We start from the raw sequence: 26,467 nt of genomic DNA on the forward strand, positions 1-26,467 counted from the left end.
GAGGTAGGGCAGAGGCCCTGTTTTATACCCAAATGTGCCTTTGAAGTGGGGGAGACTTCAAAGAGTGGCTAAGAAGTGCACCAGGTCCCCTTTCAGTTCAATCTTGTCTGCCAGGGTCCCAGTAGGGGGTGTGGCAGTCCTTTGTGTGAGAGCAGGCCCTCCACCCTCCCAGCCCAGGAAGACCCATTCAAAATGCAGATGTATGCAAGTGAGGCTGAGTACTCTGTGTTTGGGGTGTGTCTGAGTGAATGCACAAAGAGCTGTCAACCAAGCCCAGCCAGACGTGGATTGTAAGGCACAGAAAGATTTAAGTGCAAAGAAATGCTCACTTTTTAATAGAGGCATTTCTAGAATAGCAATATTAAATCCAACTTCACCAGTCAGCAGGATTTTATATTACCATTCTGGCCATACTAAATATGACCTTCCTACTCCTTTCAGATCAGCAGCTACCACTTCAATACTGTATGAGGGCAGCCCCAATGTTAACCTATGAAGGGAGCAGGCCTCACAGTAGTGCAAAAACTAATTTAGGAGTTTTACACTACCAGGACATGTAAACTACACAGGTACATGTCCTGCCTTTCAACCACACAGCACCCTGCTCTAGGGGTTACCTAGGGCACACATTAGAGGTGACTTATATGCGGAGAAAGGGGAGTTTTAGGCTTGGCAAGTACTTTTAAATGCCAAGTCGAGGTGACAGTGAAACTGCACACACAGGCCTTGCAATGCTAGGCCTGAGACAAGGAAATAAAAGGGGCTACTTAAGTGGGTGGCACAACTAGTGCTGCAGGCCCACTAGTAGCATTTAATCTCCCGGCCCTATGCACATAGAGTGCACATTACTAGGGATTTATAAGTAAATTAATAGTCCAATCAGGAATGATTCAAGGTTACCATGTTTTAAGGGAGAGAGCATATGCACTTTAGCACTGGTTAGCAGTGGTAAAGTGTGCAGAGTCTAAAAGCCAGCAAAAACAGTGTCCAAAAAGTGGAGGGAGGCAGACAAAAAGTTAGGGGTGACTACCCTAAGGCTGTCAGGTCTAACACTCCCATTCCTGTAAACCTTTCCCTGTTCCTACCTTATGTCATTCCCTAAAGCTCCCCTGTTTCTGCTTCCTCCCGTTCCCTTGAACCAGGGGTGTAGGAGACAATACATTTCTGGGGGGGACAGGGACAGCCTTGGGGACTTTCAATCAACCCTATACAAATCGCTCGTTGTTTACGAACTGCAGGCTCCGATAAATATACACAATCATATATATTGGAAGTGAAATAGGGAGAAAAGAAGGCATGTTTTAACAGTCTGAAAGTATCTTTTATTGTTATTTACATTCACAAAGTAATTAGCTCAAATGTGAAAATAACATGTTGATTAACCTTGCATCTTCATGCACCAAGCAAATAAAGGTAGGAGGGTAAAAAGGATGAACATACCCTTTGTGCCCCACACCCATCATGCCCTTCGCCTCATGCCAATTGGAACCGCACTGGAGAGATCAAAAGCGATTAGGTACAACAGTTGTAAACTGTGCTCGGAAACCATAGTTCTAATAACACTTCTACTCCTTTGTGTGATCTTGGGAAGCTCAGCTCCACATCAGTCATAACTAGAAGCATTTCAACTGAAGAAGCTCTTGGAGTTACTGGCTATATAAACATGGATTCTCTAATCTCTGTATAAACTGCTGTCACTAATTTCTTTAGAAACGGCTGTTTGTGATGCACCAAGTCACTGCGTGTAAAGAAAAGACATTCACTGATTATAAAGAAAAGACATCAGAAAATGACTAAGATAGGGTTATTACAGTCGAGTTCTGACATTACAATGCCTTCTGCCAGAGCTAGCAGCCAAGGTAAAAGGCAGTTCAGGTCACAGAGCATAATTAATGCAGCTGTATAAGCAAACAATGGAATGTTGTTTTTCTTTCTTCTACTGTACTTTAATAGCTTGGAATGACAGAAGCTATGCACTAGGGTTTTAAGTGGTTTGTGGGAAAGTTGGTGGTGTGACCATGTATCATATGGGGTAAAATACCGCCTGTGTACATAAGGATATTGCAAGTCACCTTAAAGTTCATACCTTATAAACAAGCATTGGCATAGCCAATAGGTCTCGCCTATGTATTTCTATTGCCTTTGCCAATGTGTTTAAGCCATGCTGTACACTAGTAAGACTTCCTCTCAGCATGGCTCAAAGTTAATGGCATAAAGGAGAATGATGTGTCATCGACTTGTGTGGCGTATTGTCATGGAGTATATAGAGTGTCCTAGAATGTAGCAGTAAACTAACTTTAAAGGAACAGGGGTCCCTTGAATAAAATGCAACACCACTCCCATAAACAATGACAGTAAAGTAGTATGCAAATGGAATGTTTTATGCATTTATTCAATCAAAATATAAAAGATCAAATGTAGTGGGAAAACATCAACAGGGGAAATCGAGAAAGACTAGTATTCGGGCATTACACAAGTTATCTGGATGACCCAATGTCACCAATTACAAGAAAAATTTAAAAAGTTACCTATATAGTACAGTGGTTTGACGGAGGCTGGCCTTGTTTGTTGTGGGTACATATGGTACTTACACCTTACACCACGTCCATTTATCCCTTATTAGTGACATGTAGGCAGTGTCTAGACGCCAGGCTCTCTAGAGGTAGCTGTAGCCAAGGCTTGTCTAGGAGACATGCAAAGCTCATGCAATACCACTGTAGTCACACAGTACTCACACACATGAAAGAAAATACTCAAGTGTTACAAAAATAAAGGTACTTTATTTTAGTGACACAAATGCCAAAAATACCATAGAGACTATACTCCCTTAGGAGGTAAGTAATACACCAATTATATACACTAGTATGCAGCAATAGCAATAAAAACTGTTAGAAAACAGTGCAATTAGTGAAAATCACAATGGTTAGAAATGGGCCTAGGGGAAACACAAACCATATACTAAGAAAGTTGAATGTGAATGTCGGTTTCCCACCTAGGCAAGTGTGGTGTGTAGAGGAGCGCCAGGAGTATTAGAAAACACCAAAGGTAAGTAATAGAACCCACCTCAGAGCCCAGGAAGCTCAGAGCAAGTAAATCACAGTAACTTTCCTAGAACATACAAGAACACGAGAAAGAAGATAATGCAAGAACCAGAAGATACTTCAAGACACAAAGGGTGGATTCCTGGACATAAAGACCTGTGGAAGAATGGGACTAAGTCCAAGAAGCACAGAAGAGTCCAGGGAGGACAGGAGTCCCTGCTAACCCGAATCAAGGTGCAAAAGAAGAACCACTGGTGAAGAACAACAGTCAGTACTGCACCCAAGAAGATGGATGCGGGTTCGTGGTTGGTGCAGAAGATATCCCACACCGGATGGATGATTAAAGTCTGGTTTGCATCGCTGGATTCCACCAACAAGCCTTGGCACAGGCAAAGCTCATGGTTAGTGGAAAATGGCACTGCCCGGGACCAGGAGGGACCTGGTGGACTCTACCCAGGAGGAGGAGTCAGAGGAGGCTCCCAGCAACTCAGAGAGCCCACAGAATACCAGCCAGTGCACACAGGAGTCCCCAGCACAGGGACAAAGGAGTTGCAAAAGGAGGCCCACGCAGCACAAAAACAAAGGATCCCACGCCACCAGAGAACCACTCAGGAAGCTTGGCATCTCAGGAAGGAGTGCTGGGGGCCGAAGCTACATTGTGCACAAATAATTTCATAGAAGGATGCCAAAAAGCCTTGGCAACTGAAAAACATGTGGTGCACAGGAGTACTGTCGTGCGTGGGAAGGCAAGCTCTTACCTCCACCAAAGTTGGACAGTAGGACATCAGGACCATTGGGACCACTTCAGTCCACCACCCGTGATGCAGGATCCATGCAACTCGTTAGGAGAGGGGACCCGTGCAGATGGTCATTGTTGCAGAGATGTGCCTGCTAAAGCAGGGGCGTGACTCCTTCACTCCAAGGGAGATTTGTTCATTCTTCTGGTGCAGACTGAAGACAGGCTGTCCTCTGAGGATGCACGACCGGGAAACAGTTGCATTTGCTGGCAAGAGCTGGAGATACAATGTTGCAGAAGTCATCTTTGCTTCGTTGTTGCAGTTTGTGGAGTTCCTGGAGGGTCCAGATGCAGTTTCTTCAGTGAGAAAGTGAAGTAAAGGATGCAGAGGATTCCTGCTGGAGTCTTGCAATCTGAATCTGAAAAACCTCCCAAATGAGAGACCCTAAATTGCCCTGAAGGGGGGATTGGTCAGCTAAACAGGTAAGCACCTATCAGGGGACGGCTCTGACACCACCTGCTGGCACTGGCCACTCAGATGCTCCCAGAGTTCCCTGCCAACTTGGAATCCAAGATGGCAAAACTCAGGGACCCTCTGGAGGAGCTCTGAGCAGCACACCTGGGGTGGTGGTCCAGTTTCGTGCCAGAGCAGGGACTGGGGGTACCTGAACCGGTGCAGACTGAATTATGTAAGGAGGACACCAAATGTGCCCTTCAAAGCATTTCCAGTGGCCTGGGGAAGGAAGCTACCCCTTCCAAACCTATTTCCAAAGGGAGAGGGTGTAACACCCCTCTCCCAAAGGAAATCCTTTGTTCTGCCTTCCTGGGCTTGAGCTTCTCAACCAACAGGAGGGCAGAAACCTGTCTGAGAGGTGGCAGCAGCTGGGGCTGCCTGAAAAACCTCAGAAGGCTGGAATGGCAATACTGGGGGTCATCTAAGGAGCACCCAGAGTGCATGAAATCATACAACCAATGCTTGCAAAAGACTTAGGGTATGATTCCAACATGTTTGATACCAAACATACCTATGTTCGGAGTTACCATTATGTAGCTGGGAATAGGTAGTGACCTATTTCCAGTACACGTGCAAAATGGCATCCCCACACTCCTGAAGTCTGGGGAAATGGTCCTGGAGGTCGTGGGGGCACCTCTGCTAGTGCAGGGGTGCCCTCACACACAGGTACTCTGCACCCTGCCCTCAGGGCTGGAGGGCCTGCTATAGGGGTGACTTATGAATTACCTGGTGCAGTGTAACTGGCAGTGAAAGGGTGCATGCACCTTTTCACGCAGGCTGCAATGGCAGTTCGACAGAAGCCTTTGCATGGGCTCCCTATGGGTGGCAAAAGAAATGCTGCAGCCCATAGGGATCTCCTGGAACCCCAATGCCCTGGGTACCTAAGTACCATATACTAGGGACTTATAAGGGGGCTCCAGTATGCAGTCTTGGGTGAAATACTGGTTTACCAGTATGCAACAACCATAATTTAAGGGAGAGAGCATATCTACTGGTGTCCTGATTAGTAGGATCCCAGTAGACACACTCAAACACACTGGCAAACAGGCCAAATGTGGGGGTAACCAAGCTAGAAAGAGGCTACTTTCCTACAAGGTTAGCATCCACAATAATGATTTACAAGCTTTTAGACACCCACTTTTACATGAATGACTCAAATAGTGAATCAAGAAGTCATTAGCTCATAGCACCTATGCTTATGCCAACTTATGTACAATATCACAAATTCAAGTCAAGGTACTTTGGCCGACGATATTTCGATCCCCTAGACACGTCTCAGGATCATCCTAAGCCTTCGTTAAGCTTGAGTTAAAAGGGTTACAGAGTGCTTGTAACCAAAACGGCGAAGATAAATCTGACTCACGTCTCATATGAGTGACAAGGCAATCAATGGAGATCTGACTCTCTAATCAAGCGTCAATGCCATAAAGTAGTAGTAGAGTGGAGTAGCGTCACAGTGTAATAGAGGGTCAGAGAGTGGAGTGGCAGAGTGCCGTAGAGTGGAAAGGCATAAATAAGAGTGAAGTAAAGTAACGTGAACTAGCATAGAGAAATTTGGGTAGAGTGTTGTTGAGCATAGTACATTGTTGTATAGTGGAGTGGCATAGAGGGTTGTGCAGTGGCGTTGAGCAGAGTATCGTAGATTGAAGTGGCATAGAGTGGTGTGGAGTGGCATAGAGTGGAGTAAAGTGGAATAGAGTGGCGTACAGAGAGTTGTGTAGGGAGATACAGAGTGGAGAAAGTGTTAGAGTTTAATGGAATAGAGTGTCAGAGTCTAGTATCATGGAGTGTAATGTCAGAGTGAAGTGTCATAGAGTGGAGTTGGGTGGTCTAGAGTGAAGGGGCATAGAGTACAATGGTGCAAAGTAGATTGGTGTAGAGTGGGGTGGTATAGTGTGGGTTGGTTTTGAGTAAAGTGGTGTAGAGTGCATTGATGAAGACAGCACTGGTTTAGCGTACAGTGCAGTAGCCTAGAGTGGTGAAGAGTAGAGGGGAGCAGAGTGGAGTGGCACAGCATAAATTGCAGTGGTTCAGAGTGCTGTGTGATAGAGTGATGCGGTACATGGTAGAGTAGAGTGGTGCAAGGTAGAGTAGACTGGTGTAGAGTGCAGTGGCAGAGTGCAGTGTTGCAGAGTAGAGTGTCATAAAGGGCAGTGGTGTAGAGTAGAGTGGCATAGAATGCATTGGTGTAGAGTGCAGTAATGTAGAGTGATGCAGAGTAGAGAAGAGTGGCTTAGAGTACAGTGGTGCAGAGCAGAATAGAGTTGCATAGAGTGCCGTGGCATAGAGTAGATTGCTGCAGAGTACAGTATAGTGGTAAAGAGTAGATTGTTGCAGAGTGGAGCATAGTGATGTAGAGTGCAGTAGCATGGAGCGGTGCAGAGCAGATTGGAGTGGCACAGGGTACACTGGAGTGGTGCAGGGTAGATTAGACTGGCATAGCATAGAGTGGATTTGCGTAGATTTCAGTGGCATAGAGGAGATGATTTCAAAGTAGAGTGAAGTGCCTACAGTGGAGTGGTGTAGAGTAGATTAGAGTGCAGTGGTGCAGAAAAGAGTGCAGTGGGACAGAGTACAGTGGCATTGAATGCAGTGGTGCAGAGTAGAGTGACATAGAGTGCAGTCGCCTAGAGTGCTGTGGCGCAGAGTACAGTGGCATTGAAAGCAGTGGAATAGAGTTCTGTGGTGCAGAGTAGATTGGCATAGAGTGCAGTGGCATAGAGTGCATTGGTTTTGAGTAAAGTGGTGAAGAGTGCAGGGGTGTAGTGTACAATGGTTAGAGTAGAATAGAATAGATTGCAGTGGCATAGTGTAGAGTGCTACAGAGTAGAGTGGTGTAGAGTAGAGTGGTAAAGCATAGATTGCAGTGGCGTAGAGTAGCACAGAGTGGAGAAAAGTGGTGTAGGGTGCAGTGGCATAGGGAAGATTGTTTCAGAGTACAGTGAAGAAAAGATAGAGAAAAGATAATGGGCCTGATTACAACTTTGGAGTAGGTGTTAATCCGTCCCAAATGTGACGGATATACCACCAGCCGTATTACGAGTTCCATAGGATATAATGGACTCGTAATACGGCTGGTGGTAAATCCGTCACTTTACCGTCACTTTTGGGACGGATTAACACCTCCTCCAAAGTTGTAATCAGGCCCAATATACTTAAATATGCTGAAGTATGTAACGATAACAACAACATAACTAATAACGCTAGACATAACTGCCCAAAATGAAATATGGCTTCTCCCTGTTAGCCACGCTATAATCAAGCCCTTCATTACCTAGATAACAATACATTAAACATAACTGTTAGAAAAATATACCCTTCTAATAGCTAAATTGTTGTGTGAAAAGGTAAAATCTGGGCCCAATCTCGACTTCACTGTTTCACCAACTGGTGTGATCTTAGGCAAATACAAATATTGTGTTTCACAGAGTCTCCTTTCTAGCCTGCAGGCATCAGGGTGAGTGGGACTCTGTTTCCTCTTTAGATCTTCCTCATTGTCTTGCAGCTCCTCTTGAAGGCATCCTGCAGTGCTCCTCTTCAAGGCGACAGGTGATGCAGACAGTAATCATCCAAAACTCTTTTCTCCTCCTCGTGCCCTTTGTTCTTATGAGCACCCTTAGTGCCCACAGCTGTGAACAGGACAAACAAAAGAGCAGAGGGCACAGGGGGCCTCCTGACTCACCTTCATTCTGTTACCGTCAGATTGGAGGATGGTCGGTACAGGGCTGTTATAAGTAGCGCTTTTGTGCGCTAATGGCCCTCTGAATAATAGATGTGAAAGGGGACATTATTTTGTCTCCTTGTCCCCCCCACCTTCGTCCCCCGTGCCCCCTACCCTCCAAAATCTGGGGGGAATACATCCCCCGTGTCCCCCACACTTCCTACACCCATGCCCTGAACCCTTTCTTGTTCTTAACTCCGCCCATTTCCCTAGACCATCCCCTTCTCCTACCTCATCACATTCCCCTATTCCTGTCCATCCACACATCCAACAGTACTCGAAGCATCAAGCCACAAACATCCACACATACTCCCAATCACATCCACACATCCAAATGTACACCCAATCACATCCACATAGATACCCACCATCTCACATCCACAAACATCCACACACATATAAGCAAACAATAGCATCCACACATACACCCAAACACTCACTTAAAGTCACTCATACCCCAAAACCCTCAATCGTCCCTATATTGACCCATACCTGTCAACCTGCTATTCTCTCAAACCTCACTCTTCTCTTTCAGCCTTCTCCATGAAATTAACTGGCCCTTCACACACAAAAAAATCAGCTGCTTTATCTCCCCATTAGAAGATTAGGTTGCCAGATAACATCTGCTCTATGAAGAAGTTTTGTCCTTTGAGAAGTGTAATTAATGCAATACTGGAATAGGAGGGAAGAACTGTGAGTTGAGTCATAAGAACCAAAATATGTGTGAACTGTAAGTGGGCATTTTTTAATTCTTCCACTCTGGAGTAAGATTTACTTTAATTTTTTTACCGATACTCAGATGATGGTGATTTTAGTTTACCCTTTTTAACGAATTAAACCTATGGCTTTTATACCTAGAATTTTGTTATTGGTGATTTATTATTATTGGATGTTAACATATGTTACCAATGTGAGATGTAGTACAACCACCAAACGTTCTGAAAGGGTTAAACAAGGTGTTTAAGAGCGCTTAAATTTTAAAGAAATGTTACAATATCTATCTATATCTAATGTTATATATCTGTTTGCCCATGATAAACAATACTGCAGTGCGTACCATCTTTATTAAAATCTGTAACTTTAAGTGTGAGGAAAAACATCAGCCCGAAAAAGATTGCAGTGATATTTATATAAGAAAAAATAACATGCTTACTACATTTAATTCTCCATTATATGCTTAGGATCTATAAGCACTTTAAAAAAGTTAGTTAAGATGGCAATAGGATTTTGTTTAATTATAGGAGCAGAGTATATGGAGTATATAGTTTCAACATACAAAGAAAATGAATATTTAACTAGTAAAATAAATAATACTTTTGGTAAAATACACTCTGTTCGATATCTAGGTGTAGCATGTTTATTATGATTGTTACCTCACTACTCTAGTTATAAAATGCATGGATACAGATCTTTAAAAAAATATTTTGTCGGTCTACATTTTCAACATTGAATGTATTGAAAGGTCCTCTATGTCAGGCTGACCCAAATCACAGTGAATGTTATTTAAAATTAGGACACATAAAAATCAAACTTTTAACCGTCCTCACAGAAACAACCACTCAAACATATTTCACTATGAAAGGCTGTAGCTGCCCCATACAGAAACCATGGGGAGTAATATTATTTATAAATGTAACTATCTCCTGAATGAGACCACCAGGAAAAAATATTCTAACACTATTTTCTTATATTTATTAAAAGGCCAAGTAAATGTAGAATCATGAATTAAGGAAGAGTGGTTTTTAAAGAAGAATTCGCAGTAGCTCTCAAACAGCCGATTTGCCAGTGAAAAGATTTTCTGAGGTTTCAAAACGCCTTACAGAGCAGAGACAATTGCTTGGGTGTGAGGATGTTTTTGTCTTACTCAGGGGAGATTGTTTTCTTCATCTGCCAGAAAGATCATTTATGGTGGACACAGGAACCCTTGTGATGTCAAAAGAGACTGCCCTTTCACAGGTAACTCTAAAGTGAGCCAGGGGAAAGGCCCTCTTATATTCCTCTATTAGGTAGGCATCAAACTCATTGGAATGTCAACTTCCCCCAGGAGAGAGTGACCACAGAGGAGGGAGCTGCTTACTATTTTGGACCACTCCTCTGGATGGGGACATACCATGAGACAGGAGAAGCATGGTCTTTCCATCTTCAGTTTCATGAGTGAGGTACACATTAGGATTGTTGGCAGAAGGACAAACAGGAAATGTTGCAAACATTAGTAGGGTTACCCTTGTCTTGTGAACCTTTACTAAGATTGGTTATGGGGAAGTCAGGAGTCAATACCATTAGCTAGCTGGTGCCAGCCACAAATGAGACAACCCTAAGGCACAGTCCTCAGAACACTTGCAGGACCTGAGAAATGACAGAAAAAGGACTGTAACTGCTTTAGAGGAGCTCTAAAGAAATGTAGCTTCTCTCCCTTCTGCCTTGAACTCAGGGCAAAGAATTTGACTCTAAGTGTCAGTTGTGTGACCTCTTTTATGGTAACAGGGACACAACAGGCTGCAAAAGGGCTTTTGGTTACAGTGGCAAGCTGACCAGTAAACTGGACATGACCTGGATCCTGCTATTTTGCTCTGCTGGAGTAAATCCTGGTCCCCAAGTGCGGTTCCTAAGGTCCTACAATCCTTGGGTGGGTGTAAGTGGACATCTCCTACCTCTGGAGGACAGAGACAACCATAGTTTTTGTATCTGACCAGAACTCCATTGAGGTCGACCTGAAATCATGCGTAGATCCCGGTCTATTCCAAAAACAGACTACCATTAGCACTTGTGTTTTGGCATAATAAGCAACTAATGTTTAACAAAAACAATATCCTTGGTTCCCTTATCAGATTTGTTTTAGTTTTTGTGTCATTTTGATCATGAAAATCTACTCTAGTTTTCTAAATCAATTTGGTATTGTTAGTTAACAAAATAACATTTTTGAAATATTTGCAATTAACACCAAACACAAAGGCCCAAATTTAAGAAATATGGTGCTTCATTATATGCAGCGCCACTTTTCTTGCATCCCTTGGCACCCCCTAATGCCACCATGTGTGTGCTGTATTAAACATACGGTGCACCATGGTGCAGGTTAGGGAGAATAGCGTCAAAATGTTTGATGCTATTGTTGTACTTTGCAGGATTAGCACCAAAATTGTTGGGGCTAATCCTGCAAAGTACATGGAGGCCCATTATAAATAATGGTGTGCCTCCTTTTAACACCTGCTTAAAAAATTCTCCAAAAAGTGGTGAAGTGGAATCGCCCAGAATCTTCCCCCACCATTTTTGCAGACCCCCTAATAGGGGAACACCCCCCTTGCATACAATATGTCTGGTGCAGGCATAATGCAGCGCAAGGAGTTACAAAGTGGTGCAATGTATGCATTGCACCACTTTGTATATATGGCGCTGCAAATTTGGCCTCGTTGAGCCACATTAGAGTCATACACAAGCATTTGCAATTCATTGGATCTCTCATTTCCTCTACTTAGAGCTATTAGCATTGTAAAGTCCTAACTAGGCTTTTATTACCACACAAAATTAAAATGAAAAGTCATACAGTTTTACATAAACGAGATGATTTAAAGCGGCACTCCATTAAGTAGTCCAGAAACCATGCTGAAAACATGGAGCCTTGTATGTTTTCAGTAGTTTGCCGGTGCGCTCGAGGAGGGCTATACACTGGAAAAGGCATGACGTATGCATGCCTTTCACGTATAAAATCAAGTGATTTTTAAAAGGCAAGCCCACGAGCCAACAAAACTGATGGGTGTGCGGTGGGCGTCTTTCAAAGCCCAAAGAGAGATTACAGCAGGCTAGAGCGCTTGCGCGCTGTACCCCAAAAATGATGCTAATGTGGCACAAGGAGGCTACAGCCCCTCTTAAATTTGGGCCAAGATGTATTAAATCATATTTTTGGGTGCATTTCGTTGCACCTCCTATAGTATTGCCATGTACAGGCCTACACGTTGCAGCAACAGGAACACATTTGTGGATTCGGTGTGTTTGTTCTGCTGTGGTTTGACCTGTTTATACTTTTTTCACCATCTCAGGAGTGAGCCACTATGGTTACCTCGTTGAAAAGCCAGATCTAACTGTGGTGGGCTGAGTTTTCTCTGTGCTTCTCCTCTGTCATGCTTGGCATATAACTCCATCGATGGAGGAAGAACAAATGCAACAGAGGTAACTACGGTGTGATGGAGTTTCGTCCGTCAAAGCGCCAAGGCACTTAATAGGATGGAAAGAACTTTACAACAGAGGAGTATTTGGTTTGGTCGGACTAACGTATCTGCAAAAGGTCAAATCAGCCTGTCAGTCTTCACTCTGACCAAACACGCCACACCAATACGGTTTAGATTTTGGAGCACCTATTTTAGGAGCTAAAATACGCTCTGCAGTAATCTGACTTTCAGTCATAGAGCACAGCTACCATTTAACTGTAAGAGCACAAATATATGTTGTCGTATATCTATCTCCATGTGAAAAGTTTGCACAGATTCTACTTCAAATATTGTAAAACATATTTTTATCTCGGATTTGTTTTCCGTATACCATATCCAGTAGCATCGTCTTGAAAATGCTTAAGCTGTATGGGCAATTGAATGAAACACCTTCACAGCTGTGGACTGTACAAATGACTGGATTAAGTGAAAGAATAAAAACAAAATAAGCTATGTACTCGGCAACATAAAACTGTACAGATTGTGTTTTAATCTTTATTTACGAAAGCAAACATAAGATATTTATTTTTTGCAGCTATTACAGTGGTGACGTCTGCCTAAATATTTCACTGTTTACAGGTAAAGCCTATTACGGGAGATCAGCTATTTCTGAGCTCTTTCCATTTGTTCACAGTGAAGAAACTGAAGCCTGAGGAAATAAAGGGATTTGCCCAGGATCGCAAAACTGAATTAAACCAGGAAACCACAAATAGAACTAAGATGTACTTCTCTAGCAGCCCATAGCGTGACCACCAGCTGCGTGACCATTGCATTTATACATCTGGACTAGTAGGTTGAGTGATGCAGCATGGAGCTTGCCTTTTGAGTCACAACTGCTACGGAAGGAGTGTCTGTGGTGATCACAATTTCCCGCCGCCCACTGGTGTTAGTTCTGCTCCCTGTTGTTCTTAATGCACGTGTTCAATTTCAAATACTCTGTTACTGGCACATATTGCATTCTGAGGCGCTATTAGCAGAGATGCCATCAGCTGAAAGGGTTCAAAATGTGGGGGTGTGAGATCCAGGTTTGCTTCAATCTTTTTGTCCTGTTCACGAACCATTCAACATTGCTTATTGACCATTCATTTGCCACCCAGTTACCTGTAACCACCGTTTACTGTCTCACTCATTCACTATGCATCGTTGAACATTTCTCATCCACTCACCATTCACTTTACATTTAACATCCATCCATTCACCATCCTTCAACCAACTAGCTAGAAATCATACTGCAAATTTCTTTCCTTAAGTAATGCAACTGCCATAAAAGATATTCTTCGTTCTCAGAGTAATCCACAAAATTATGCATCACAGAACTGATAGGTCTTCAGAAAGTAACCAACTACCTGGCGTCCCAGTGAGCCATTAACCCCTTTGCTGCTAGACCCTTCCTTCCCTAGTGCTGGGCCCTTTTCTGGCTATCTGGGGTAATTCATGCTTAGGCCTCCATAACGTTTTGCGTACTGGAGCTATCCATGCCAAACTTATGTCCTTTTTTTCCAACACCCCAGGGATTTCAAAGGTGCCCAGGGGTTGTCGATTCCCCTGAGGGGACTGAGAAAATATACAAAATAAAGCTACATTTTGAGTTTTTTGAGAAAGGTAGGGAAAAAGTGCTCCAGATAAAAGTGTGTTTTTCCCTAAAAATGGCATCCATGAAGGATCTGCTCTACTAAAGTCACCTTCTACCCAGCTTTCAGGAACATGTAGAGCTGAATTAAAAAAAGCAATTGTACCACAGTTTAACATTTTTCTAAGAGGTAGCCTATTTCTCCTCTTTTTTGTGCTCTAAACCTGGTCGAAAGCAGTGTGAAACACATGGGTGATCAAAAAAAGCTATAGATTTTAGAAAAATAGACAAAAGTCTGAATCAAGCATGGTGTCAAATGTGTAGATCCCCCAAGGTTTTCCCAAGGAAAATAACTGTTGAAAAAAGAAATATTGAAATTGAGTAGGAAAAATTGGCATTTCTGACAACATTTTGATCTGTAACTTTTTGTCACAGTGGCAGATTGACAAAAGCAATATACCATTATGTTCACTAGCCCCTTTTGGTTGTGGGGACATATATGGGGTTATTCTAACTTTGGAGGAGTGTTAATCCGTCCCAAAAGTGACGGTAAAGTGACGGATATACCACCAGCCGTATTACGAGTTCCATAGGATATAATGGACTCGTAATACAGCTGGTGGTAAATCCGTCACTTTTCCGTCACTTTTGGGACAGATTAACACCTCCTCCAAAGTTAGAATAACCCCCATAGGGTTTGTCGTTCTCTAAGAACCGAGGCACGCAGAGCAAATAACTGAGCTGCACTACACAATGTTTTATCATTGAGTACCAAGTGTAAACCAATTCTTATATCAAAATAGGCTGAGTGAAAAATGGGTATCAAGGAAGCTTAGGTATTTATAAAATGAGCATAAGATGCAAAGTTTAGGAACAGTGATTCTTTCTACATCTCTGAAATTGTGGGTATTCGTACTAGCGTATCGTTTGGAGGGTATGTTTCAAAATGTTATCTTTCTTATACACTGGTTTACATTTGAAAGGTACAAATGCAGTGAAATCCCACTGGTAATAACAAATGTTCTACTATTCCTCACTTCCACAAGTTTACTGAAAACAAAATGGTACCTCACTTGTATGGGTCAACCTAGTGCCCGCAACAGGAAATGGCCCAAAATGCAACATGGACACAAGGCACTTTTCCAACGCAAATTGGCCCTCTTTTTCCGATGTGGGTAGCTCTAGATTTTGGACCCTAGCTCAGCTGGCACCTTGGGAAACCTAGCCAAACTGTACATTTTTGAAAACTAGACACATAGGGAAATCCAGGGTGGGCTGCCTTGCATGGCTTTCACCACAATGTTTTTTACCCAGAATCACTTGCAAACCTCAAACTTTGACTACAAAAACAGATTTTCCTCATTTCTGTAATGGAAAGCTCTGGAATCTGCACAGAGCCACAAACTTCCTTTCACCCAGCATTCCCCCAAGTCTCCTTATAAAAATCGTACCTCATGTGTGGGTAGACCTAGTGCCCGCGACAGGAAATGGCCAAAACGCAACATAGATGCAGTATTTGTTTCCAAAGAAAACTGACCTTCTTTTTCCAATATTGATAACTCCATATTTTGGACTCTGGTGGGACCTAGGGAACCTAGCCAACCTGTACATGTTTGAAAACTAGACACCTTGGAAATCCAGGATGGTTTGACTTGTGTGGATCCCAATAGTCATTTTTACCCAGAATGCGCTGCAACCCTCAAAATCACAGATTTTCCATACAATTCAGTGTTGGAGACTTCCGGATTACACAGGAGTCCACAAAATTCCAACCGCCCAGCATTTCCCACCTATGCCAATAAAAATGTTGCCCCACTTGTGTGACTGGGCCTAGTGATGCATAAGGAACGGATCCAACTAAGGAAAATGGGAGCCCTTGCGTGCAGGCTCCTATTAATCATGGTTGGACCCGTTCCTGTCGCTGGCACCAGGCACAGCCACACAAGTGGGGCAGAGTTTTTACAAATATATAATAACCACAAACTGGCTATTTCCAGTAGGACGTAGATAGATAGATAGATAGATAGATAGATAGATAGATAGATAGATAGATAGATAGATAGATAGATAGATAGATAGATAGAAAGGACCTACTGGCAATAGCCAGTACATGGTTCTAGTTAGAACCAACGTTTCTCATAAACAAAGTGTTTTTTGTTTTGCTAATAACTTTGGCACTGTTTGACAAATCTTCACAAATTTTTCTAAGGTAATGTACTAGTTAGTTCAGCTGCATTTGGAATAGGAGGAATACCAATTCCTCCTCAATAAACATCCTAAAATTCTGATACTATTCTTAATGCCCAAAATACACAAAGACCCCACAAACCCACCAGGCAGCCCATTGTGGATGTGGACGTTCGACCACTAAATTAAGGCCCTCATTATGATGACGGCTGGATACCCTGCCGTCGACAGCACTGACAGTCGACGGAACACCGCCAGCGCAGCAAAGCCCCCACCGGTACTACAATGATGTTCCTGCTGGGCCGGCGGGTGGAAACAGTGTTGGCGCCAATGTGGCAGTGCGGCGGGTGCAGCAGCACCCGTCGAGCCTTTCACTGCCTGTAATTCGGGAAGTGAAATGCACGGTGGGGCTGTGCATGGGGGCCCCTGCACTGGCCATGCCAAGTGCATGGGCAGTGCAGGGACCCCCAGGGAGGCCCGAGCCACCGATTTTGCCATCCTTTCCCTGACGGTGTAAACTGCCAGGTAAAGGCTGGCGAAATGGGACTCATAATCCGCAGGGCAGCACTGTGGGGGCATTTCCACTGTGGCGTTTTTGCCATGGTCATAATAGGGCAGGTGGACAGCCACTGCCGCGGCTGTCCTCCTGCCACAGTGAGTCTGGCAGTCCATGGACCGCCAGATTCATTATGATGGCCTAAGTGTCCATTACCTTGACAAAAATCACACTCCAAATGATATGCCGTGAGTGGTTCTTGACACACCTAATCATATATCTAATGGTTCTAAAACTCTACTTGGAAGAGAATAACGCTGGGTGTTTAGACTTGGGACTCACATACACAGACTTAAAGATGATATTCCATGGATGAGTTTCCTCCTCAGCACCTGATGGGTTCAGCATCCACTCCAGTACTTAGGTTTTGTTGCTGTATTACAATACATGTTGCGATGACTATTATGTAATTTACATTACAAACGGATGCTCTAACAGACTCAACTAGCCCACATATATGATCCTTAAGAGACTCTCTTACTTTACACATGTGACACCAATTTACGTCCAGGGTGAAACTTTTTCTGGTGTCCATATAGGGTAGTCAGGATACCTATGACGTCAAATTGTCTATGCCATTGGTCACATTCCCACATGTTTTGATCTTTGATTCTCCGCCTCTTCCCGTACTTCCGGACCAACATAAACAGTTTATGTTAATTTTTTACTATGTTTTTGTTTCCTATCTCAAAACCGAATATTTAGTTTATAATATACATGTTTCAAAGAGGTTTCTTTGTCTGAGGTTTTAGACACTTTATTGGTCCTTCCTTTTTGTCCATTTTAGATGCAAGAACAGGACATGGGTGTCTTTCCACATTGCCACAAGAATGTGAAGTCCCTTTTCTATGTTTCCCAAGTATTACGAGAAACAGGGTAGTGGTCCCTCGTTTATTTTAATGACCAAGTGGGGCGGGCTTCTCTATGACGATGTCCACATGACACCAGCTCCACCTCTGATTGGAGCTCCTGACGTTGACCACACTATTTGGCCCTTTAGCCACGGTCACCTCACTACTTTCGGGAAATGCGGCAGGCGGGTAGGTCACCTGTTCCAGACTCTCGTCCTAAATTGTAAGTACTGTTGCCCGCTAAAAGCTTTGTTTTGCTCGTTGTGATCATATCGCTAAGTTCGCCTCTGTGATTCTATCGCTAGACACATGCAGGAATTAGAGGGTTATTCTTTACCTTATCCTCACCTACATGGACATTGCTTTACATACCTATGGTAACAATAACATTGTGTACTATGCTTGTTTTGACTTTTTGACAGATACTTTCCCACTTCATCAGTTCAGATTTTTACTACAGTGACTGGACTGGGGTAACATATGACTCTTGGTCACCTTTGGGATTTACCTGTAAGCTATCTATGTATTTACTGTCCAGGGTATATTACTCCCCTTATCCCTTGATATGTACATTAGGAGATCTCCACTCCTTTCCTAGTGTGGGTATTTTACTAAACATCACTAATCTAGACCTGTAGGCATATCCCCACTCCTTATTCTTGCTGTAGTGACAATAATGCACTTCTTGTATCTATATAGAGGCGACGATAGTCCTTTGGTGTGTATTTTCCCATGGAGCACCGTCCCCAATAGAGGATGGTAAGCGGTTGTTACCTAGAGTTTGCCTTCACACTAAGCATGGCAGCATGCCATCACTGAGTGCCATGACACTTTTTCGTATATCCAATTGTATATATGAATTTGATCTTAACATATTATTGTTTTTTTTTTCATGTTGTTTTCCTTCACAGGGACACAACTATCTGGATTGTTAGGTGCATAGCTCTTTGAGTAAGTTGACAATTTTTTCATAATTCCCCTACACATTTTGGTGTGTAGTGTAGTGTAGGAGATGTCATTTTGGTTTTGGTCCTGATGAAATGCCATTTGATCCATAGGGACTTCTTAGACGTGAAACATTTTGACCTTTATTAGTGATTGAGGGAAGTCTTTTCTTTCACCCTTGTGTATATTGGTTGAGTGGCAGAACATTATCTCCATCTCACTCCCGAGTATTTTTTAACCTTGACCGAGACCCTCCATGATCAATAAAATGTGGGTTTTTGAGGTTCTTCAGCCAATTTTAATGATTCTTTCTCCAGCTTCTCTCTGAATGTAGGTTTAAATTTACTCCTACATCTCCTAAATCACGGCACACACTACTAGTCAAGATCTCTGGCAAAGAGCCCCCTTGAGGGGCCCGTCAGATATTGCAGTGCCAGTCTGACAAGGAGCATGCCCTATGATGAAGCATGACAACCAATGGATGTGTTAGGGTCTTGCATCTATTTTGCAAAGTGCCTAGTGGATTCATGTCTACTTCTGTGGAACAGTGTACCTTTTTGATTTGCATTATAAGTTGGGAGACTGTACACTGGACCATATAACCTTCTGGGACCTATTTTGGCTACATAGATTTTCACTGTGGCTCAGCTGTGGTACATCGTACTATATTCCTTTATTCCTCTACTAATTGTAGTTTTAACACCCCATAATGGAAGACTTCCAGGTCTTGAGTTTTGACGATGATGTTGTTACTGCCATACTTCAATCTCCTTCCATCATTGGTAACAATGGGACTGGCCCCTTAGGTAGCCTCAAGGATGACTGGGATAAATTGTCCTTGTTGAAATGAGAGTTGATTAAAACAATACTGCATGGAACCATTATGACTAAATACCTTCAGGCTAACATTGCCCCTATTGGCTTGATTGTGACCAACGTGCCAAGAATGTTTCTGAAAGACTTGATCTTTAGGAAGGACTGGGCACAAATAGTTTGGAAGTGTACTAGGGACTGGTTACTCCTCATTATTAATACATCAAAAAGATTAGCTGACTCCATCACAGTTGAGCTCAACCAGGTAGAAAACACATTAAAAACAACTCTGTTGCTATCGGCGTTCAAATGTAATCTAGCTGAGATTAACACTGAGTTGAATGATATGAAAGAATATTTGACGCACTAGAAAATTGCCAAATTGCTAAAAGACATTACCAAATTCAGTAAAGAAAAGATCTACCCTTACATCAAAGACGATTATGAGGTCGACACACAATCAAGTTCCTCTGAAGAGTCAGGCTCCTCATACGGGAAACCACACACTTTCAGTAGCAGTTCCTCTTCAGATGGGTGGAGTACAGATGAGTGTGTACCACAACCCTACTACAATCTATCTCAGTTCCCTCTACATCAACCTCTGCCATGGCAACCCTCCTATCCATTCTATCAACCACGCCCGATTATGCCATTTGTGCCTTTTTTCAGGCCGGGGCAGAGGAAGAGGCAGGTGTAGAGGAAGAGCACGTCATGTACATTGGGCCAAGAAAGAACCACATATGGTAACCAGGAGCCAAGGCAGGAATCAGCCAATAAAAACGTAGTTGTCAATATGTCTTCTAGACAACTTTCCACTGACGAAGTCTGTGTTCTGAATAAAGGGCTAGGCTTCGTCCCTACCCCAAGGAAGATTTATTTTGTCTCAATAGCGAACTTTCCCACTTTTTTAGAAAAATCCGACTACACTTTTTCTTCAAAAACAAACCTGTTGATTCAGGGAGGGAGGTCTCTGGACTTAGGAATCCATCTTCTTTTATTCCCCCCACCTCAGTAATGCCTTGCGAACTCCTTGCATTTGAAAAGTCAGTTCTCACGGACGTGAGTAAGCTACACCCAAAACATTTCTTTGTCAACATCTCTTCAAGGGAGCAAAATGCCATTGAGACTTTGGCACTTGATCCTGGTATTGTAATTAAACCAGCGAATAAAGGTGGGGCTATAGTTTTCCTTAATTCTCAAGAGTATAGACATGAATGCTTACGACTCTTGAGTGATTCCACCTATTATGCCCCATCACAAGGGATCCTACTAGGAGATTACAACTCTAAATACGAACCATGATTAACAAAGCAGAAACCAACACATTAATCTCACATAGGGAGGTGGAGATTTGGAAACTTCCCATCCTCGTATTCCCTACTTCTACTGCCTCCCTAAGATCCATAAGGGTAGATTGCCCCGACCAGGATGCCCTATAATCTCAGGAATAGGATCTGTCCTTGAACCCCTTTCTACATTCTGTGACCATTTCCTCCAACCTATTGTCAAGGAGACGTCTACATTTCTGAAGGACACTAAGGATGTCCTCAACCTTATAGACTCTATCAACGCCACTGAATGAGTGACTGCCCTGATTACCCCTGATGTGAAGGCTCTGTACACTAATATTCCTCAAGAAGCAACATTATGGGTGGCTGAGGATGCTCTGGCTAACAGGATGTGGACTTCTCCAACACCAGTCCACTTTATTATGCAATGTGCATCTTTAGCCCTAAATGAATTTGTTTTCCAATTTGAAGACCAACTCTATCACCAGATACGTGTGACATCTATGGGCAGCACCTTTGAGCCCAGCTTGGCCTGCCTTTATATGTTTCATTTTGAAAAACGATTTATACTTAGCAATACCACTCCATTTACTGAGAACACCAGACTATGGCGTTGGTATATTGATGATATTCTGATCATTTGGCAAGGTCAGACAGAGAAGGTTGATTCTTTTACGGCTTCGATTAATGGGCTTTATCACATTTTAAGATTCATCTCAACCATTTCAGAAACTAGGATTTTCTTTTTAGACCTCATGATCACCATTAATCAGGGCACATTGGAGAGCTGCACTTACCAGAAGACGACAGATCGCAATAATTTACTGCTTTATGACAGTCGTCACCCTCAGTCATTACAGAACAATTTACCATATGGTCAGTTCTTCACCGCAATTGCAGCAGCATTTCCACCTTTGAATCACAAGCTGATGACCTCACATTAAAATTACAAAAGAGACACTATCCCCGCCAGATAATCAACTCAGCTCACAAACGGCAAAGCAACAACCACAGAGATGCTCCGTTGACAACCGAACCCAAGACACTCGACTAACTTGCGTTTCAACATACACTCCTCTGTCAAATACAATAAAAAAAACTCATAAACAAGCGATGGTCCATACTCAGTAGTGGTAGGGTGTCAATACCAAAACCTTTGTTTTCCTTCAAACGAACAAGAAATATCAAATATTTGGTAATACATACTCGTCCAATGACTGTCCACACAGAATCAAGTCAGAAGACATTGTGGCAACTCCCACCAGAATTAGGTCATTATTCGTGTGGTGGTTGCAATGTATGTGTATTGACCAAACAAGTTGATTTCCTTGATTTGGAAGCCATAGGCAGATGGCGCCTCTTGAAACACACTAACTGTAATACCCGTAATTGCATCTACATGACTACATGCCCCTGCCATTTACATTATATTGGAATAACCACTCGACCAGTGAAGGTTAGAATCAATGAACACCGCAGCAACATTAGATGTGGAGGGTTGACCACCAAATTAAGGCCCTCATTCCGAGCCTGGCGGGCGGCAGAGGCCGCCCGCCAGGCTTCCCCCCTCCGAAATACCGCTCCGCGGTCGTAAGACCGCGGAGGGTATTCCGAGTTTTCTTGTGAAGACCGCCCGCCAGCCCAGGGGAAAACTCCCTTCCCACGATGACGCCGGCTCGTAATAGAGCCGGCGGAGTGGGAAGGTGCGACGGGTGCAGTTGCACCCGTCGCGTATTTCAGTGTCTGCTTTGCAGACACTGAAATACTTTTAGGGGCCCTCTTACGGGGGCCCCTGCCGTGCCCATGCCATAGGCATGGGCACGGCAGGGGCCCCCAGGGGCCCCGCGACTCCCCCTCCCGCCATCCGGTTCCCGGCGGGAGAACCGCCAGGAACTGGATGGCGGGAGGGGGAGTCGGAATCCCCATGCCGGCGCAGCATGCTGCGCCGGCTTGGAGGATTCCTTTGGGGCAGCGGGAAACCGGCGGGAGACCGCCGGTTTCCCTTCTCTGACCGCGGCTGAGCCGCCGCGGTCAGAATGCCCCGCGGGGCACCGCCGGCCTGTCGGCGGTGCCACCGCGTCCCACGGCCCTGGCGGACTTGTTCCGCCAGGGTCGTAATGACCCCCTAAGTGTCCATTACCTTGACAAAACTCACACTCCGAATGATATGTGGTGGGTGGTTCTTGACACACCTAATCATATATCTAATGGTTCTAAAACTCTACTGGAAAGAGAACAGACTTGGGCCTCACATACACGGAGGTAACAATTATATTCCATGGATGAGTTTCCTCCACACGACCTGATGGGGTCAGCATCCACTCCAGTACTTAGGTTTTGATAGTGTATCACAATACATCTTGCGATGACTATTATGTAACACCAATTTACGTCCATGGTGAAATTCTTTCTGGTGTCCCTATAGGGCAGTCAGGATACCTACGACGTCAAATTGTCTCTGCCTATGAGCTCCTGTCGAGCCAGAGTATTTATAGTGTTAAAACCATTGGTCACATTCCCACATGTTTTGTTCTTTGATTCTCCCCCTCTTCCCGTACTCCCATTTGTTTGGACCAACATAAACATGTTATGCCAATTTTTTACTATGCTTTTGTTTCCTATCTCCAAACCAAATCTTTTGTGTATAATATACACGTTTTAAAGAGGTTTCTTTGTCTGCAGTTTTAGACACTTTACTGGTCCTTCCTTTTTGTCCATTTTAGACATACGAATGGGGTGTGGGTGTCTTTCCACAATGCCACAAGAATATGAATGAGGTCCTTTTCCTAGGTTTTCCAACTATTCTGAGAAACGAGGTGTTGGTCCCTTGTTTATTTTTATGACCAAGGGGTGGGGCTTCTCTACGATGATGTCCACATGATGCCAGCTCCACCTCTGATTGGAGTTCCGGATGTTGACCACACTATTTGACCCTCTGGCCACATCTAACTCGCTACTTTCGGGAAATGCGGCACTCATGACATCACTGATAATATCAATGTAATATTTGCAGTGAAAGTTTTGACAAAAAAACTGTGCATGGCGGGGACGAAAGTTATTGTCACCTTAGGGCATGAGTTATATGTACTTGAGATAACTATAACAGGTGAATTTCTATGATGTGAGCTGAACTATAATGTTCCAGTAACCTTCGGTTTTTCATTGGAAAAACAAGAAATAAATATATATATATATATATATATATATATATATATATATATAGAGAGAGAGAGAGAGAGAGAGAGAAAGAGAGAGATAGAGAGAAAGAGAGGGAGAGAGAGAGAGAGAGAGAAAGATAGATAGATAGATAGATAGATAGATAGATAGATAGATAGATAGATAGATAGATAGATAGATAGATAGATAGATAGATAGATAGATAGATAGATAGATAGATAGATGAATAGATAGAGTTATAGTTAGGACCTAGTCTCCATAGGAAAACCATTTTTTGTTTTGCCTATATCTTTAGTGCCACTTGATTAATCTTTACGAAAGTTTCAAAACGTTCACTTTGTTAAGTTCAGCTTCTGTCTTGAAAGTTTCAGGGTGATCTGTCAGGTGGGGCTGAGAAAAAGGGGGTCCCAAAATGCATTTTCCCCATTCATTTTGCTATAGGAACTTTAGACATGTCTACCGCGCAAACCGGTGAATGTAATTACACCAAATTTGGCACAAAGCTAGATTCTGTTCTGCAGATCACACTTTTAGTCATTTGGTGTAAATCCATTCAGTATTTTCAGAGTCATTTAAGGACAAAAAATATAGATATATAGGGATTCGGTTTCTCCGTGGATCCAACTGTCCCCATACTGATATCTGGTTGGCTGCCAACACTTCAACAAGGAAGTGCTGGCAGCCATGTTGGGACTTGGCTTCAGCTGAGTCCCACAAAAAAAGACAACAAAAAGAAAAGGGGCCAGTGTAAAGTCACCCTGACCCCTTGCCCTGGTTCTGGGGTCCCTGAGGGACCCAGCCAAGGCTGAAAGCATTTTTCTGAGATAAAACAAAATACACGGTCTCCTGTGCTTTTATTTATTTGCCCCTGGGTGGGGCAGGTCCTGGGGTCATTTGGGGTTAATATGGGAGGGAGGATGCAAGGGAACACCACCCCCTCGGGCAAAATGCTTTTTAAGGAGGGGGAAGCCCTACAGCCTATTCCACAGCCCCGGGAACCACCACATCTCTGGGCTAAAAATGGGTTAAGTAAGTGGGGGAGGACAGATGGCCTGAGGACCACCACCTCTCTGGGGCTACACTGACACCCTCTTGCGCCCACTCACACACCTGCCCACCCACTGACTTACACACTAAAACACTGATGTACGCAATCTCACACTGAGACAAACAACCTTACAGGAACTCACCCCCAGATACATCCTCTTACACCTATTCTCACACCCAGAGAGGCTACGGACAACTCCTGACACGCACAGCCAAAGGACAATACGCAGCATGGGGTTGGGAAGTTAGGGAGGTTGCCCACAGGGTCTGGCTGCAGGCCAGATCTTGCGGGCAACCTCTGGGGCGAAGGGACATTATAGTTAGGAAATAGAATTTTTTTAAAACATATAAATTCACTGAAAAAAACAAAGGTGACAGAGATGTTATTGTTAGACTCACATTATAAACGTACAAAACCTCAGAAATTCGCCAGTTATAGTTATCTAACCTAACTATAACTTGTGTCCTAAGGTAACTATAACTCACGCCCTCACCATGAACTGCTAATTACACACAAATTATAGCACTCATGACATCTTTGATAAAATCATTGATAACATCAATGTAACATTAGCAGTAAAATGTTTGCAGAAAGAACTGCATGGCAGGCGTGAGTTATAGTTACCTTAGGGCACGAGTTACAGTTAGTTTACACAACTCTAACTATACTGGCAAATTTCTAGGGTTTTGAAGAGACAGATAACCCGTCCGCCTTATTACAATCTCCATAGAATATCATGGGATTGTAATAAAATAGATGGGATATCTGTTACGTTTGTGATGGAGTATTCCCGTCCGCCAAGATCTAAATCAGGCTCAAAGTCTTTTGCCATTCCTACAGCAAGGGTTTTAAGCACAGGATTAGCTAGTGGCATCCATGATGAGTTGTAAAATGACAAACGCCTTTTATCACTCCAGGGACAGTATTGCATATTTGGATTGGTAAAATACCATCCAGACCAACCTGGAATTAACCAAATCAACCCGTAGCATGTATTTTGCTGTTGCTGACAGTACAGCTCTTCTGATAGGTTTAGCTTTTTCCAAACACAAGGGAGCACCCAGAAAAGTCAAAACCATACCTCTTCAGGCTTAGATTGCCACCTAAATTATGCAAAAAAGAAAGCAGAGAACTCTGGGTTGTATGAGCCTTTCCTTATGCACTGAGGGGAAAAAAATGAGTGGTTGTTTTGTTTTGTTTGCTCTGGCCTTCTCCCCACCCTTGGATATGAGAAGGCCTTGATTATTATGCTGAAGGGGTAAACCTCCTTCAGCACGTGGCCATGCTCTTGATCGAATCTTGGGAGGTAGCAATTGGAGTGAAGATGTACCGTGGGATATAGCAATTGGAGTGAAGATGTGTTCCTCCATTGCCCGTCATTCATTCACCATCCTTCAAATCACTATCCTGGACCAGGCTTCAAACACTTAAGATGGCACATCCATAACTGGAAAAACTGGTACACAGGGAATCATGTGAAATTGGTACAAACTTCAAGATGTGGTCCTCAGATCTGGAGGCAATATCCCAAAAGTGAAGTGACAATGAAAGACTGAACAAAACATTCACGATGACATCGATGGTACCAGGCCCATGAAAAGGACAGATATCAGTTGTCAATAAGGCATAGGTGACTTCTAAATGTTATTTTTGTTATTTATTTGATGCAACAACAGGCCATTTTAGTAGCCAGCTGTAACGCAACCAATAAAACCATATTGGCACCACTCTACATATGTTTCAACACAGAGTAGCAAGAAATAATAAACAGGCATGAAAAACTGTTTTACCTGTCAGTGACAGGGACAATGTTGAAT

Source organism: Pleurodeles waltl, chromosome 4_1, assembly GCF_031143425.1.
Source record: "Pleurodeles waltl isolate 20211129_DDA chromosome 4_1, aPleWal1.hap1.20221129, whole genome shotgun sequence".
NCBI lineage: Eukaryota > Metazoa > Chordata > Amphibia > Caudata > Salamandridae > Pleurodeles > Pleurodeles waltl.